General features: G+C 42.1%; 1 non-coding gene across 1 annotated transcript; it reads right to left on the bottom strand.

Annotated features, from left to right (window-relative positions):
* Positions 1-18,349: 18,349 nt before the first annotated feature.
* On the bottom strand, positions 18,350-18,456 carry LOC141676110 (small nucleolar RNA R71). Its single transcript, XR_012556717.1, has one exon. It is a non-coding gene; the product is annotated as a small nucleolar RNA R71 (small nucleolar RNA).
* Between the last annotated feature and the right edge of the window lie 291 nt (positions 18,457-18,747).

The following is an 18,747-nucleotide window of genomic DNA, read 5'->3' as shown; positions in this document are numbered from 1 at the left end:
ATTCCCCATCATTAAATTGATAATCCAAACACTATCATGGACACTTTAACCATCAACCAAACACCCACATAATTTAATGTAAAGTGTTAAAGACAAATGATGGTTCTGCAATAAGCACCTCATGTTTGGCATTTATAAGCTGTGACATTTTGACTACTTGCGGAAGATTACCAAAATTCTTAGGTTGTTTGAGAGCATACATCTAGCTAAGACATACATAAATGCCGAAAGTGAAAAGGGGATGGCTCTTCTCCAATCTCTCCCAACAACACAAAAGGAAAATGCTAAAAAATAAAGTAACAAATGCAATATCCTCTATGCGCTGAATGCAAGCAATATTAAGCTACATCATTCAGTTATGATCTCCGGTCCCTGGAATCCTTTCCATATATATCAGCAAACTCAAGCTTTCCCGATTTCTTTGAGCCGTCCATAGCCTTTCCTCTGCTCTTCAGGAACAAGGTTTCATCCCAACAACTGCCATTTAATACAACAATGAATAAACATCAAACAGTGAGGAGTACTTCAATTATGGTTTTAAAGGGAAAAGTTCATGTATTAAAATCAACAAGATCTTTAATTAAATATCCTTTACTATAATATAGTACTAACTGTCAAGCTAATTCAGTATTACAGGAAGAATATATCGTACCAGGAAGACAAGAGAAAGGATATTTTCTGTAGCATATGCAGGGCCTGCCTTGGCCCAAGCACATCTAGGAATGCACATGTTGTCTTTGTTGTGATGGTCTACAAATTACCCCTATCAGCCTGGATAAAGAACATAAGTGTTGCTCATCATTCACATCACCATCCTTTGATGTTGACTTTTAAGCTAAGATATTTGACATTTGTTTAGATGAGATTGTCACATAAAGCTTTTAAATATTTGAGAGTATACCAAGTTCACTTTTCTTAGGCTGAGTGAGGAAAATTCCAAAATCTCTGATAAGTTATGCCCAATTGAAGAATATGAAGCACCGCTGCTGCTAATAAATTCTCTAATCAGTTAGGTAACATGGTGAATACGACTAATATGGTGTATTATGCTACGTTCCTTTCGATTATGTTGACAGAGGAATTTGGGAGTCACAAAGTCTGAGGTTCGTAGCCGGAAAGAAAATCTGTGATGGTGGTTCTTCGTCGGAAACGTGAACAGTAATCAGTGGATCCGATGAACAGTGTTTGGTGGTGGTGGTTATTGGTGGCTGAGATTACTTAGGGTTAGTGGTGGCTCCTTTGCGCTCTCGCTTCTTACCCCTTACAATTTGCCTACGTATCCCTATTTATAGGGAATGAAGCCAACGTAGTTCTTGGGAAACAAGAAACCTAATGGGCTTAGATCTCTTGTCCCGAGGCCCAATGGGAAACCCACTGGAAACCATCTTCTACTAGCTTTAGGAATGTCCGCCGATGAGGCCCAACCACAAAGGCCAAAGGCTCGTCCGTGGCTTCAAGACTTCACGAATAAGGCATCTCCCTGGCCAAGGATAACCCTCTGCTACCAGCTGTTTCTCTAGTCCGTGAACGCAGGTATAGCCGTGGTTCACCCCAAATATTGGACGTATCCTTGTCCCCCGATAAGGAGCCCCTACCAGACTACAGGACAAGTGATCCCAAGCTTTTGGGTGCAAAGTGCAGGATACTCCAAAGTCTTCCAACGAGGACACCCGTTGATTATAGAGACAGAGCTCCCAAAGCACACACCAGAATTTATCCTACATCCCCGATGAGGACATCATTGACTACAAGAGGAGGCCTTCCGTCCAGGCATACCCCTAGAGGTCTCTGACCGCGGACACCGCCTTCCTGTAGATGTGCTACAGAAAGAAGTTCTTCAATAGAGTACCTGCATCAAATAGGTTAGTAATAATAATCTCCCTCTTCTCTGAATCATCTAAAGAACCCGTCCAAGTAACCATGTTGAAGTCCCACCCAAGATATCTTCCCCACTTAGGGCGCGCCTTATTATCTTAGGGGATAGCTCTAAGAATCAGTTGAACTCCTTTCTTCATATATAAACAGGGCGCGCCTCCTTCACCAATGAGGGCGCGCCGTCATCTCCTATACCTTCTTAATTTTAAATACATGGGACGCGCCTACCCTTGTGAATAGGGCGAGCCTTTTCCGTTCTTAGAAAGGAAACTTCCTTTATCTTCTCCCTGATTTCAGGCATTCATATCTTAATTTTAGTTATTTTATCAGTATCAGTCTGAATATTGTTTTTGCCAATTTTTGGGCATAACAACTACCCCCAAATTCTATATGTCATTGGAGATGGGATTGGAATTTTTTACTCATTTTTATCAAAATTTGTATAAACAATATAAATAATACTATTTTTCAGGACGCGCCCAAAACCGAGCATGCTTTATTTTAAAGTTCCAACTCTTTTTTATTCAAAATTTTCAAGCTACCGTAATAATCATATGAGGCGCGCCTTCAAAAAGACGTACCCTTAGAATCTCCAATCCTTCTCTATCCATAATTTCATATTGTTTTAATAACCAGAAAGGGGCGCGCCATCCAGAGGGCGCGTCCTGGAATTTTAAATGGTTCCTCTTATTTCTCCGGAATCGTGGCCGACGTGATTGATATGATTTGATTTGACAGTTGTCACTTTTTTCAGCTATAAATATAAATACCGTTTATTTTCTTACTTTTTACTTTTACTTTCTCTTACTTTTCTCTTTCCCTTTTTCTTTAAAAGTATCAACACCGGTGGGAGACATCTTTGTTCAAAATCAGTCTTAATCCTCACCATTTCTTCAATTTTTCCGGTCAACTCTCTTCTCCGATCAGAAAGGTACATATCACTTTTTGTATTTTTTAATTTAGTCTACTAAATCACAATGCATGTTGTTAAAACTGTTCAACTTCTTGTTTGTAGTTCATTCTCTGATTAAATGTTTTTGTATGTATATATGTGTGCATATTTGAATCTCTGTGTATTAGATCCAAAATCATAGAATTTAATTTTCAAGTTGGTGTTTCTGAGAACTCCAACCATTTATTCCTTAATTTTAATTAAATTTAAGAATATATATATATATATATATATATATATATATATATATATTGTGAGACCTTCTTAAGGCGCACCCTTACATTCATACAAGGCGCGTCTTCCTTTTTATTATCAGTAATGTCACTGTCATATAATCTCCCTAATATCTTAATGTTCAACCTCTATAGTAGACTTTATAGGTTTTATAATTGATAGAACGCGCCTTCTTAGCATATGACTTGCCCCAGAAGGAAGTTGACATAGGTCACCCCTAACACAGAAAATATCATTTTCTTAAGCCCACCATTACTTGTCTGTTTCCTTCATATTTTCTTCTTTCATTCTTTCGACTTGGGCGCGCCCTCAATATTTCTTTGGTTTTCTTTTTTTTGACAGCTGGAAGACGAGGGAGCTTCCTCACCCTTTCATCCTTTTAAGTATTTTTGCACTAAGTTAGGGATTTATTCTCCCCCACCCATCTCCTTTGAACCAGACTTCCCAGACGCACATAGGACTCCCCATTTCTTAGAACAAGAGGCGAGCCTTGTTGAAGAATTCAAGGTCAGTGACATAATGGCAGAATCATCAAATGACTCCCAAGACCACATCCCCCTGAGTCAAAGAAGGGGTAAACATAAATTAGTTCAAAAAGAAAGATCTCCAATCCCCACTAGTACAGAGTTGGATGATGACGATTGGTTGGAAATCTTGAATACGGATAGGTATAGGGGCATCGAAATTGGTGCTAATGTTGGTGCAGGACCATCCAAAGTCTCCTACAGGGCTGTTTCTCTAAGCCTCTTTCCATAACAATTCCAGGGCGCACCTACTTCTCCTATTCCTGAGGGCGCGCCTGAAGAGAATATGTCGCCCCTTCGCGACGAAATGAATTTCTTCGATGAAGATACTCTTCAGTTTTCTACCTCTCCTGAACCTTCTCCAATTCCTTTCCAACTTTGGGAAGTCTCTAACAGTGAGTTAGACTTTGACTGGGATGAGTTCGATCCGTGTAATGAAGCTGTGAAGAAACATTTTAGGAAAGAGCATGAGAAGTTTTTTTGTGTGGGCCTACCCTCAGCTTGCTCCTATGAGCAACTAGAATGGCTCATGGAGTTCTATGATATGGAAGGTATTTGGGCGCGCCCTCTTAACGTGATGTGCCCCCATATTTTCAACTATGGGAGAAACTTCAGGATCCCTAGGATGGTAACCAGCCCTAAGCTGGTTTCATTGGGTATATGCGCGCCCTTATATCCTTACCTTAGGGAAGTGATAGAACTTTATGATAGTGGCTCCACTCCAACTGTCTACCAACACCTACAAATTTGTCCTTGCCCTATTCATTCTCTATACAGACCTTGGGCTTTGCTCAGCCTTCAATGGCCGAAGTCAGCTATTTTTTTAGCCAAAAGAAGTTTGACCATGGATACTACTACCTGGTTGCAGACAAGCAACATAATAAGAAATGTTTCTCCTCTGGAAAGCTTAGCCATGAGAAAGGCTGGAAGGAAAACTTCTTTTATCTGTACGATGTCCCCAGGCTAAGAATTATATTCAACACGTCTCCAAGTAAGGCGCTCCTCCTCACTTTCTTTTCCTTATCTTGTTTTTATTTTCTTTTTTCTCACAACGTTGTTCCCTCAGACAAACAAGTGGTCAAAATACTCAAGGGCGAGCCTAAAAGGCGAGCTGAAGCCCTTTTCAGAGTGGCCGCTGGAAGATGGAACCTAAAGACTTTGGTCACTAGGACCAATCTGATGCTGAGTTGGAATCCTTTCTGACCAAGTGGGAGTAAAGCGCAAATTCATAAAATTTAGAAAAGGTATCCCTGTTTCTCGTGTCCTTGGCCTAGATAGTGATGAAGAAGCTGAAGAGGAAGAGGAAGAAGCAGAAGACATCTCTCTTCAAGGCGAGTTTCTTTCATGTTGGATTATTTTAGGTTTTAAAGGCGCACCTTCCACCATTGGCGCGTCTTCGTTTCTGAATAAAACTCCCTGTTAGTTTTAATCCCGACATGTTATATTATTGATTCACATCACTTACTTGGGGCTTTATAAGTTACACATTTATATCATTGCTATATTTACTAGTTGCTTTTTCCCTATATTTCCTACATGTAACCTTTGTTAATTGCCTTTTTCGGCGCATCCTCATTATTAGGCGTGCCCTATTGCCAAGTTTAACTAATATTTTTCATGTTTTATGCAGAGATGGCTCCTCCAAGGATTCCTAAGTTGTTCGGGGCGCGCCCAACCGACAAACCCAAGCCCAAATCAAAGAGAGATGCTCCCGTGGCACAGACATCCATCCCTATTCCAACCCTGTTCCTCAACCTACTCCTGTTCAAAAGAGGCCAGTCATTGACCTGACCGAAAAATAGGGCGCGGCCAAGAAACCGAGGATTGATGGCGCGCTTTCGGGTTCTTCTGTTGCTTTCAATTCCCTTGGTCCCCTGGGCTCCCTCCATGTTACAGATGAGGAGGTGGACCAGTGGCAAGCTATGAGTTTGGAGGAGGCTACCAGGGCTTCCATCAAGGCATCTTTCCTACTGTTCATTCATTCTAATCAGATGGTGGACAAGTTTCTGGAGGAGAAGGCGTGCCATGAGAGGCTGCAAGGCGATAATAATATTTTGAAGAACACCTTAAAGGAAAAAGATTTACTACATTCCAAAGATATCAAAGCCAAGGACTCTGAAATCTCCTTCCTCAAAGGCGAGGTGGCCAATTCAACTTCCCAGCTTGAAATAGCCAACAAGAAAGTCGAATCTCTCCATATAGAGATAGCTGAGGCAAAGGTAAAGATTGAATATCTCGAGGAGCAAGAGTGAAGTGGCTGGGTGGAGGAGAGGAGGATCATAATAGATGAAGCTTTCACCAATGGCTTTCATTTTTACAGGATTGGATTCGTGGCGAATGATCCTGAGTACACTTTCGAGAAGTTTGGTGAAGACACCGTAGCTGAAATGGCTGAATTCAAGAGGGAATTTGCCAAGGAGATCCGAGAGAAAAGGGTGGAGCTTGGCTTGAGGAAGCTGAGGGCGTGCCTACAGACGAGCCCGAGAAGGACGCGCCTGAAGCTGACCCATCTATCCCTCTCCAATCAATTTCTCCAACTGGTGAAAATCAGGGTGCGCCCTAATTTGTTATCTTTTCTTATCTGAACTAAGTCTCTTAATACTTTGAGGAGCCAACCCTCTTTTGATGTTGTGCAAAATTGTATGACTATGTTTTGCTACTCTTCTCATTTTTTGCATCATGATTTACCGTATGGTTTTATCTAATTTTATATCTTTCATCACGTTATGAAGTCTGCCTAGGCGCCTCGGCCATTTGGGCACGCCTTGTTATATAGGTTGTTATTTTTAGCTCTTTTTATAACCTTTATATACTTCTATTATGAGGTGCGTTCTTTCGTAAGGGCGCGCCTTTATGTCTCTGCTTATAATTTTAGAACATAATATTTTCTAAGGTCAACTGCATTTGGCGTGCCTTTCAGTAGGGCGCGCCCTTTACTATTTAGAGATAGTTACTTAGCACATTAATGGATATTTGTCTTTTTGCAAGATTTTGAAACTGTTCTTATATCACGGGGATCTATAGTTTTTCTTTACTGAAGTACTCTGTAATCAGGGCGCGCCCTAGTTCTTTTTAAAGTGCAAGTGCCAAGTACACCTTTCTTATCAGTAATTCTTTTGCAAAAATTTATTTTACCAAACTAATGGCGCACCTTGATATGTAAGACTTATCTCTTCAAGGGTAAAACTATTAAGGCGCCTCTTTACCCTTTAAGTACCAAACTAATGGATGCGCCTTGTTTTGTTTGGATCTTTGCCTTAATTTTATTTAATCAGCCATACACTTTTATTTTTATGCCATCAATTTGCTAAGTGTCATACTTTTAGGCGCGTCCTTTTATGGAGGCGTGTTTTTGTGTCCATTTTTGCATGCATAAGTTAACAATTCTTTAACTGGGTGCGCCTTACTATAGGCCGCGCCCCTGATTTTAGGTATTTTCCCAGATAGCAGATTTTGTTTGGCTAGAATACCATATCATGGATATCTTCTGTATCATAAATAACTTTATAGACTTTATTATGAGGGCACGCCCTGAATTTTTCTTACAATTTGTATGCCAAGCAACCAAAACATTTTAAATCAACTTTTCTTTTTATTGATAATGCGCTCTAGTGCAAAACTTACACCAGTCCCATGGCTACTATGCTCCTGTGGGGAAATAATTTGAAAATTTTATCCTTCTGCTAGATTGAAGGTTCGAATTCACGTATACTACCCCCTAGGCTAGGAGGAATTTATTTTCTACTAATCTATTACATAGGAATTAATCATAGAAACGAGGGGGCCAGAGCCACACCCTACTGATAATACTTCCATAGATGCTCCGCATTCCAAGCTTGTGGAATAAGCTTGCCATCCAAATCTTCCAGGAAATAGGTTCCCTTCCAAAGTATAGCTTTGACCTTGTATGGTCCCTCCCAGTTAGCTTCAAGCACCCTATGCTGAGCTATTTTGGTGTTTGGCATGACCTTCCAGTAACACAAGATCCCCCACCTTGAATGGCACGGACTTTGCTTTCTTATTAAAATACCTCGTGCTGATATGCAGCAAGCTTTAACTGAGAGTTCATTCGGGCTTCATCTATCAAATCTAAGTGGAGCCTTTGGTTAACTTCTACATCTTTTTCAACAAACAAGTCTCTTCGTAGGGATCCGACACCTACCTCCACGGGAACCATAGCCTCATACCCATAAGTCAGCAAAAAATGGGTTTCTCCTGTGATTGATCTAGGAGTCATGTTGTAAGACCAAAGAGCCATGGGCGTTTCTTCTGGACAATCTCCCTTCTTTTCTTCCAACTTAGCCTTCAAAGTATGCTTTATCATTTTGTTTATAGCTTTTGTCTGACCATTGCTTTTTGGGGGATAGACCGCGGTTCAAGTTTTCACAAAGCTTCCTTAGCTCTTTACTGTCAAACTGCTTCCCATTGTCTGAGATGAGCTTGTACGGAATACCGAACCTGCAGACTATGGAGTTGAAAATGAAGTTGTTTATCTTCTTTGCTGTGATCATGGCCAGTGGCATGGCTTCCGCCCATTTAGTAAAGTAGTCAATAGCCATCACAGCATATTTCACACCCCCCTTTGCTTTGGGCAACTCTCCAATGAGATTGATCCCCCACATGGCAAAAGGCCAAGGACTTGCCAACGAGGTAATAGACGTTCTGGGGCATTGGAAAAATTAGCGAATCACTGGCAACGGTCACAAGCCCGAACAAACTTCAAGGCATCTTCTTTTAAAAGTTGGCCAGTAAAATCCTTGTCTGAGGACTTTTAATGCTAATGAACCACCCCCCTGAGTGATTGCCATAATCCCTTCGTGCACCTCCCTGAGGATATAATTTCCTTCTTCTAGGTCCACGCAGCGTAATAGTGGTTGGTTAAATCCTCTCTTGTATAACACCCCATCGTATTCAACATACTTAGCAGACTGGTAGCAAAGGCGTCGAGCCTATAGCTTGTCTTCTGGCAAAGCTCCCATTCGAATATAGTTATGAATGGGGGTCATCCAATTTTCTCGCGGGATCTCCTGTGTCTGGAACACTCCTACTTCTGGAACACTTGGTATTTCTTGGATTCCCAAAGGAATTTGCCCAAGTTGGATGCTTGTCCATTTGAGATCCCATCTTTTCCAAAGCATCCGCATTACTATTTTCTTCCCTTGGAACACTTTGTAGTCTATCACTTCCAAATTTTTCTAATAGACGCTGCGCACATCTCATCTATAACTCCGTCCGTGGTCCTCGGGCTTGAAAAACCTCCATTGACTTGGTTTACAACTAACTCAGAGTCACTTTGAGCTATCAAATTCACAACCCCCACTTTCAGATCTATTTTCAGACCATTGACCAAAGCTTCATACTCAGCATCATTATTGGTGACATAAAATTTGAAGTGAATGGCACTCATCAAATGACGCCCTTCCGGGGTGACTAAGATAATCTAGGTGCCCGCTCCATTATTATTTACAGCCCCATCAACATGCAATATCCACCAAGGGGGCGGGAACTCCTCCCTCTCATCAGTAGGAGGATTTCCTTGCGGGGGAGGTTCTGTCAGCACTATGGCCTTGTTATCTATTTTAGAATCAAACTCAAGTATGAAGTCCGCCAACACATGTCCCTTGATTGGCGTGCGAGGATGATATTCCAAATCAAATTGTACCAGCTATATCGTCCACTTTAATCATCTTCCCGATGATTCCGGCTTATACAAAATATGTTGTAGTGGATAAGCGGTGCGAACCTCTATCCGGTGAGCTTGGAAATATGGTCTTAACTTTCGCGCCGTAAAAATAAGAGTGTATACCAATTTCTCCATGCTAGTATATCTGGTTTCTGCATCCAGTAGTCTTTTGGTCACATAGTACACGAACCATTGGTGGCTTGCTTCCTCCTTAACCAATACCACGCTGACGGAGTATGCTGAAACCGCCAAGTAAAAAATCAATGTTTCTCCCTCTTCTGGCTTGGCCAACATAGGAGGATTTCCAAACTGCTCTTTGATTTTCATAAAAGCCTCTTCACATTCTGAGGTCCACGCAAAATCCTTCCCCATTCATTTGATTGCCTTGAAGAATTCTTTGCACTTATCCGATGATTTTGAGACAAATCGATTTAAAGCTGTAATCCTTCCCGTTAGACTCTACACTTTCTTGACGCTGGTGGGAGATTTCATGTCCAACAAAGCCTTAATTTTTGCCGGGTTCGCTTCAATTCCTTGGTGGTTAACCATGAATCCCAAGAATTTTCCTGATTTCATGCCGAATACACACTTCTGAGGGTTCAGCTTCATCCTATATTTTCTCAGAATATGGAACATCTCAGCTAAGTCTGTGATGTGATCTTCCACCCTCTTAGATTTTACAAGCATATCGTCCACGTATACCTCCATCGTCTTCCCAATCTGCCTCTTAAATATTTTATTTACCAATCTTTGATAAGTGGCCCCAGCATTGATCAGACCAAATGGCATACCAATGTAGCAATAGAGTCCTCTATCAGTGATAAAAGAGGTGTGCTCCTGGTCAGGCCCATACATGGGAATTTGATTATACCCGGAGTATGCATCCATGAAGTTGAGCAAGGCATGTCCTGCCGTGGTGTCGACCAACTGGTCAATTCTTGGAAAAGGGAAACTATCCTTTGGGCACGCCTTATTCAGATGGGTAAAATTCACACATATTCTCCACTTTCCATTAGGTTTTCTTACTAACACCGGGTTTGCCAGCCAATCTGGGTAGAAAGATTCCCTGATTAGTCCGACACTACTAGAGTCTATCCACTTCTTCTGCCAAGGCTACTACCCTTTCACCACTCACGACCCTCCACTTTTGCCTAACCCCTTTATTCTTGGGATCAATATTCAAACGGTGGCACATAACTTCTGGGTCAATTCCCACCATATGAGAATGGTTTCACAAATACATCAAGGTTTGCCAAGAAAAATATTGAAAGCCCTTCTTTCAATCTCGGCGCCAACTGAGATCCAATTCTCAAAACCTTACTTGGATCTTTTTCATCGATAGGGATTTCAATTGTGTCTTCCGCTGGCACCATCTTTTCCGTTGGCATTGGTATTTGTGGATCTAGGTCGGGTAGATCACGATTCTCATCATTTTGCAGAGAAGGCGCATCCTCTTGGAGAGGAGCATCAACTTCTTTAGAAGGCGCGCCCTGTATCACAAGGGCATCAATTTCCTTTAAACTTTCCGAAAATAAGGGCGCGCCCTCAGGGAGAGGGGTATCTACCTTATGCCCATCCTGCCCAAGACTTTGCAAGACATCAAATCTTCCTTCGAGCCGTTCCCCATTGAAATCTGCTTGGACTATGACATTTAGGGGTTCCTCTTCTTCCAATATTTCAATTCTGATTTTGTCTTCTAAAAACAACATTGTTGGAGGTAGCTTAGAGGGGCGCTCATCTTCTTGCTCGAAATAGTAATAGACCCGGATTTCCTCGATCGGTTGTTCGATGGTCCTTTCTCGATCATCATCTGATGCATCTTCGCTATGGGAGTCCTTCCTAAAGCCCCTCATAGCTTGCTTGTAGCATTCCCGAGAGTTATACTGAGAGCCTTTTGTACTTCCCACACCATTTGGGGTTGGAAACCTGATGGTAAGGTGTGGATCGAAGTAATGACCCTCATCTCCCGAAGAAAAGGCCGCCCTAACAGCATGTTGTGGGATAACTCTTGATTTAGAACCTTGAACTCGAGCATCTTTGTCACGGACAACGGACTTTCCCCCAAGGTATATGGAAACAGAATTGATCCCATAACTCTAACTCCCGCGCCAGAGAAATCATAGACCCCCGAATCTTCCCTTGACATATCCCGATCAGGTAGCCCCATCTTTTTAAAGGTGTTGTAGTAGAGGATGTTTTCCGAGCTTCCATTATCTACGAAGGCCCTATGGATATTTTTGGTCCCAATCTAGATGGAAATGACCAGTGCGTCATTGTGGGGATGATGTACCCACCGGTCATCTGCTTCTCTAAAGGTGATATCCATGGATTCACCCTTAAACACTTTAGGTGGTCGAGTCTCCACCCTATGAATGTCTGTGAGAGCTCTAAACTGAGCTTCCCTAGAATATCTTGCCAAGGCCCTGTTGCTGCATTTCATCCCGGGATCTCCCCCGTAGATTGTTCGGATACTGCCGTCCCTGACAAATTTATTTTCTTCCAGAGTTTCATTGTTCGACCCCCTTGGGGATCACCCTCCTTCTTCCTTTACTTTGTCAGTGCTATCCTTGTGCCTCCTTACTTCCTTAACCACCCATTTGCCAAGATATCCTTCCTTGATAAGTGCTTCGATCTCATCTTTTTGTTATCGACACTCATGTGTGTTATGTCCGGATGACTCATGGTATTCGCAATACTTTTTCTTATCTTTACTTTGCCAGGATGATAGAGCCTCAGGTTTTCTAAATATCCCTCTGTTTTTGTTCATCTCAAAGATATGCTCAATAGACATGGCCAAAGGCATATACCGGATTGTTCTGTAGTCGTAGCTTAAGGGAAGACTCCATTCCCTTCTCGTGGTAGTGGCATTCACCCGGTTTGGGCTTCGACTACTCCTTCGATACCTTGGGCTTGGAGATCTGTCTCTCTTCCTTGCTTTGTTTCTTCGATTTTCTTGCATTGTCGGTTGTACCTCTTCCAGAGACTGCTCTATGGCTTTAAACGATTCTGCCAAGGCAAAGACATCCGCCAGAGTGGCTGGGTCTTTTCCCTGTAAGTGCTTCCAAAAATCCGATCCAACCCTTAGCTCTTCTATCAAAAAGCTTTTCAAGGCTTCGTCTGAAGCCCCTCTAACGCTGGTAGATTCAGCATTGAACCTTTTGAAGTATGACGTCAAGCTTTCATTCTCCCTTTGCCTGATATTTGCGAGAGTCGTAACAGAGGGAGCATATTTCATGGCAGCTTGGAACTTGGTCAATAACAAAGTCTTCATTTAATCCCAGGAAGTGATTACTTCCGGCCCAAGCTTTTAAAACCATTGTTAGGTGCTTTCCCTAAAAGTCGCCGCCAAGAGCCGACATCGAGCCAAGTCTGGGACTTGATATACGTCCATCTCTATATTGAATTGGCCCAGGAATTCCACAGGGTCTGAGCTTCCGTGGAAACAGAGATCGCTAGTAGTGTTGCGATATCCGGCTGGCAACTGCGCCTCTCTTACAGCCATCGAGAACGGAGAAGGAATTTCGGCCGTGGCCGTCACTCTGCCTTCCAAATGGTTAAGTAGCCTTTTCAGATCGCCCACATTGAAAGTTTCCACTCCGATAGTTTGCATGTGAGGCTGCGGACCTTGGGGCTGTGGTGGAGGTACTTCTGTCTGGTTCCCACCTGGAGGAGCTTGTTGTTGGTTAGTATTCTAGGCATCTTCTGGTATCATGATCACTTCTTGGTTTTGACCTTGATCTTCCCCCAGATTTTTTCCTTGACCTCGGCCGCGGCCTCGAGCTACCTCCCGATCATAATTTTCCACATGTCTATAATCATCATACTCAGGATAGTTATCGATGTCTGCTCGATTGTACCAGTGGGCATCAGTGCGGCCATAGTAGTTATCGCAGCGATATCCATCTAAGTACCTACCTCGACCTCCGCCTCTTCCGCTCCATTGGGGTCTTCTTCAACGGTCATTTCCATATCCTCGACTATACCGGTCCAACAATCTGCGAGGAGGAGCTCTCTCATGATCGCGGTACCGCTCCTGATTCCCATGGGAATTCAGGGGCACACATGTTGTATCATGGGGTGTCACATCTCCATGATCAACTTCCTTTTTCCATTAAAGTAACAAGATTCTCAGATCATCATCACCTAAGTGGATCCCCAAGTGATCCTTTAAAGTCGTGAAGCCTCAGTGCTCATTCTCTGGCATGGACTCCGCCTGTCGGTGCTCCTCAAGACTATGCCTAGACCGGCGCGGATGGGCAACCTCCTGGTTATCCGTCCGCAGTTTTTCTCGACCATCAGCATCTTCTTCCACATGCTCGATGATTGCAGATCTATCGTTGGAATAGTTCAGATGTCGCGGGGTTATCGGCACACGTCCTCCTCCAGTTTGACCGTGACCGGCCGAGGCATCTTTATCAGTCATAGGTGCTTTCCCAGGTGCATGAGTAACACAGTTGTGGCGAAGGCCCCTTCTGGTCTTGCATCGCTCCACGGTGCTCAGCCATGAATCGAAACCGTTCAGAGCATCTCCCATACGATACAGTTGTTCCAGCAAGTTAGCAGTTGCTGATGAGCACAGGCGGCTGTCCCCCAACATCTGGAGGGGGGCGATCAATTATGGGTGGAACGTAAGGTTCATGGCGTTCATAGCCATGATCAGATTCCTATTCAGAGCTTCCATCATAAAAACTTCCATGATGATATTGAGACATCCTTCCTCCAAATGCAGATCCTGATTAGCCCCTCCTTCTAGCGCCAATTTATTGACGGAGGAATTTGGGAGCAACAAAGTCTGAGATTCGTAGCCGAAAATAAGATGTTTGATGGTGGTTTTTCGTCGGAAACATGAATATTAATCGATGGATCCGATGAACAGTATTCATCGGAAAAGATAAACAGTGTTTGGTAGTAGGTGGTTATTGGTGGCTGAGATTGCTTAGGGTTAGTGGTAGCTCATTTACGTTCTCGCTTCTAACCCCTTGCAATTTTCCTACGTATCCCTATTTATAGGGAATTAAGCCAACGTAGTTCTTGGGGAACATAAAACCTAATGGGCTTAGTTCTCTTGTCCCTGAGGCCCAATGGGAAACCCACTGGAAACCGTCTTCTACTAGCCTTAGGAGTGTCCGTCGATGACGCCCAACCACAAAGGCCCAAGGCTCATCCGCGGCTTCGAGACTTCACAGATAAGGCATCTCTCTGGCCAAGGATAACCCTCCGCTACCAGTTATTTCTCTAGTCCGTGAACATAAGTATAGCCGCGGTTCACCCCAAATGTTGGACGCATCCTTGTCCCCCAATAAGGAGCCCCTACCAGACTACAGGACAAGTGATCCCAAACTTTTGGGTGCAAAGTGCAGGATACTCCAAAATCTCCCAACGAGGACACCGGTTGACTACAGAGATAGAGCTCCCAAAGTACACACCAGAATTTACCCCACATCCCCAATGAGGACACTCATTGACTACAGAAGGAGACCTTCCGTCCAGGCATACCCCTGGAGGTCTCTGACCGCGGACACCGCCTTCCTGTAGATGTGCTACATAAAGGAGTTCTTCAATAGAGTACCTGCATCAAATATGCATCAAATAGGTTAGTAATAATAATCTCCCTCTTCTCTGAATCATCCAAAGAACCCGTCCAAGTAACCATGTTGAAGTCCCACCCGAGCTATCTTCCCCACTTAGGGCGCGCCTTAATATCTTAGGGGATAGCTCTAAGAATCAGTTGAATTCCTTTCTTCATATATCAACAGGGCGCGCCTCCTTCACCAATGAGGGCGCGCCTTCATCTCATATACCTTCTTAATCTTAAATATACTGAGACACGCCTACCCCTATCAATAGGGCGCGCCTTTTCCGTTCTCAGGAAGGAAACTTCCTTTATCTTCTCTCTGATTTCACGCATTCATATCTTAATATTAGTTATTTTATCAGTATTAGTCTGAATATTGTTTTTGCCAATTTTTGGGCATAACAATTATTTCTAATTGAATTTATAGGGAACTTGATACATAGATGATAGAGATAATACATTGCGGTTGTGTGTGCCAATAAAGGTACTATTTTATCCCTCGATCACAAACAAATTCAGTACCTGAGGTTGAGTTTGTACCTCCAGAGCACATCCGAGTACAACTCTCCTGCTTTATCTTTTTCACACCTACCCACAAGTTGTTCGCTACTCCACCTACCAATAAAGTAGCACTACCATCGGAATTTGAATCTCTAACAGTCATTACCATAACGACTGCTTCAGAATCTGAACAATTTTAGTCGTTACCATCAAAATCTGAATCCGGAACGGTCTCTCTATGTGGTAAAAGGAAAAAAACTAATTTACCTACCATAACTGAAGAGGATGAAGAGAAAAATGAAGCTGAAACCAGGGTAAATTTATGTCAGAAAAGAAGGTTGCAAATTAAGATAGTGAAGTACAAATTCATGTCCAAAATTCATTGCATTTATTAACATATGTAGTTTTTCTTACCAAACTTGGTTCTGGTTTACCCAGACATCTTCGATAGTGATTGATGAGTAGGTAGCTTATTTCCTGATTTTGTCATTTCAGGAAATCTAAAAGTTTATGTGATTACCTGACTTTTCATGTCAGTGCAGAAAACTTCATATTTCTTTTTAATATATGCATATAACTCAAAACGAAATGAGAAGTTCGATTTCATTTCCAGAAATTCGTTGCCAACCTGATAACAGACTAGTAGAATAATAGCTATATGATAGATTGAACTTGCTGAACAGGTACGACTAACTTCCGAGTCTTTAAATTCCAGTTGTATGACCATCCAATTAAGTAAAGCAGCTCCACCTTTTAAGCCACTGTTGACTATGGATACTCCGAAAAGAGATTTTAAGTCATTGCATTTTTAGAGGCATTGGCTTATTCATTTGGTTATGGTTATTCTGAGGGGATCGATTGCATTATCATTTAGTTGCATTCACGTAGTTGCATTCATGAATTAGGTTTGTTTTGTAGTTTTGAGTCTGTTTATGCTTGAGGACAAGCATCGATTCAAGTTTGGGGGTGTGATAAGTGGATTTTATATCCACTTGCAACGCTTCATTACAAGCTTAAATTGGTGTTTTGGACTCAAGTTGTTGGTATTTTGATGTGTTTTTATGTTATTGCATTTCAGGTATCAGTTAAATGAATAAATGAGCTTTTAAAGGAAATATGATGAAAAGTGATCATATTTGGCTATTTTCAAGTTGTAGAGAATCTCGTTAGCTTCGCGTGGGCAGTGGAATCGCCTAATTCTGACGAGTAGAACTCAAGTTATGACCAAAACAAGATTGATTCAGAATTTTTCCAGACAGGCTTCAGGCGCCCGCCTGCCGGAGGAGGCGCCCGCCCGCTGGTGGAGGCGCCCGCCCGCTGGTGGAGGCGCCCGCCTAGTGTGCCACGCGGCCGCGCGCTGATACGCGGCTGACTTCGCTGATTTCGCTGAAAAAACCTTTTTTTAGTGGAATTTAACGATTTTAAGGGTCCAGGTCCAATATGGGCGTATATATACTTAAAAAAAGGGTTTTCATCATCCGGGAAGATTGGGATACCAAGAAGATGACCTAGAAGCACAAAACAACTCCAAAAAAGAAGATCTTGTTTTCAACTTGTGATTCTTTGAATTAGTTATAACTTTGGATGCTCGTTTTCGTTCTTGTTGAACCTAGATCTCATTTATTCATACTTTAATTGTTATTCGGTTTATTAAGACCTTATTTTATACCATGCTTTCATATGAACCCATGGCGACGATGAGTTCAGTTATGGGCTAATCGTTGTCATGGGGTTCTAGCGGATTTACTTATGGATTTCAATAATTAATTTGTTTTGATATCTTTGTGTGTGGTGATTGATTGATATCCTAGTATTGGTTGTGCTTATTCGTCTTATGTGCATAGCTAACATATAAGATAGTGTGTTAATATCTATTGAAGTGTACAATGAATATAGAGGTTTAGAACTTTCCATGATAGCATAGGTTCATGTATTGTATGCATGATTAGTGGGTAACTCTAACCGTTTTACTTGTCCTATGTAATCATTATGGAAAACTTGTGCTTAAACCATTATGTTGTCAAATTCTATAGACATATAGGGTCTCAATATAATTGGTGCCTATTCAGCTTCTATCTCTTTTGTGGATGTCTGGTAGAATGGTACTCGTGCAATGAAAGTTGGCATTTATCAATTTCGTGTTATCTGATTAGTGTCATCACCATCACATGCTAAGGTTAAGAACGAAAAGGCTATTGAATGAAGTATTTAATTGAAGTTAGAATCCCATGTTTGCCATATATATTAATTCAACCATTCTTGTTCTCGTAGTTATAATTGTTAGTTTAATCTCTTAGTTTAATAAAAACCCAATTTGTTATTTGTCTTAGCATTGAGCGACAACCATACATTATTGCATAGGTGCATAAATTGAACTTAACCTAAACCAGTCTATGTGGGAACAAATCTGATTTATATCTCATACTACTTGCGAACGCGTATACTTGCGTAAATATTAGCGCGTGTTTTCGCCCTAACAAGTTTTTGGCACCGCTGCTGGGGACTCGGTGTTAATTTTTAGTTTATGTGCTTGTCATCAGTGGTCGTTAAAGTTCACTGACTCGGACTCTTTTACTCTCACGGTTTATTTGTTTGTGTTTCAGGTACTCATTAAAATGGGAGATCCGGTAGCACGAACGAAAGCCTTGATGGATTTTTCTCAACGCAAGATCAATGACATTCAATCTAGCTTTATCCGACCAGCTATCACACCTAATACCTTTGAGATCAAGCCTGGCATAATTTCAATGGGTGCAGAATTAATCCGTTTTGGGGGTTCTCCAACTGAAGATCCCAATATGCACATTAGGGATTTCATTGAGATCTGCGACACCTTCAAGTTCAATGGTGTTTCAGAAGATGCTGTGAAGCTGAGACTGTTCCCATTCTCTTTGAGGGACAAGGCTAAGAGATGGTTACACTCTCTACCAGCTGGTTCGATTAGTACTTGGGAAGATCTTTTTCAGAAGTTTCTTACTAAATTCTTTCTTATGGAGAAGATAGTTGCACTCAGGAATGATATTACTCAATTTGCGCAGCAAATGGGAGAATCGCTATGTGAAGCTTGGGAGCACTACAAGGAGATGCTTAGGAAGTGTCCTCATCATGGAATTCCTGATTGGATGATCATCACTTATTTTTACAATGGGTAGGGAGCACAGTCCAGACCCATGCTCGATGCAACATCAGGCGGAGCATTAAGGGTAAAGAGTTATGAGGAAGCTTATGATCTAATTGAACTGATGGCTACTAATGAATATCAGTATCCAACCCAGAGATGTCCACAGGGCAAGGTAGTAGGAGTTCTTGAAGTGGATATAGCTACGACTATCACTGCTCAACTAAAGGCATTGTCTATGAAGATCGATTCTCTGGCTAACTATGGTGTTAAGCAGATAATTAG

This window comes from Apium graveolens, chromosome 7 (assembly GCF_009905375.1).
Source record: "Apium graveolens cultivar Ventura chromosome 7, ASM990537v1, whole genome shotgun sequence".
Lineage (NCBI taxonomy): Eukaryota > Viridiplantae > Streptophyta > Magnoliopsida > Apiales > Apiaceae > Apium > Apium graveolens.
This window is presented reverse-complemented; position numbering and strand designations above follow the sequence as displayed.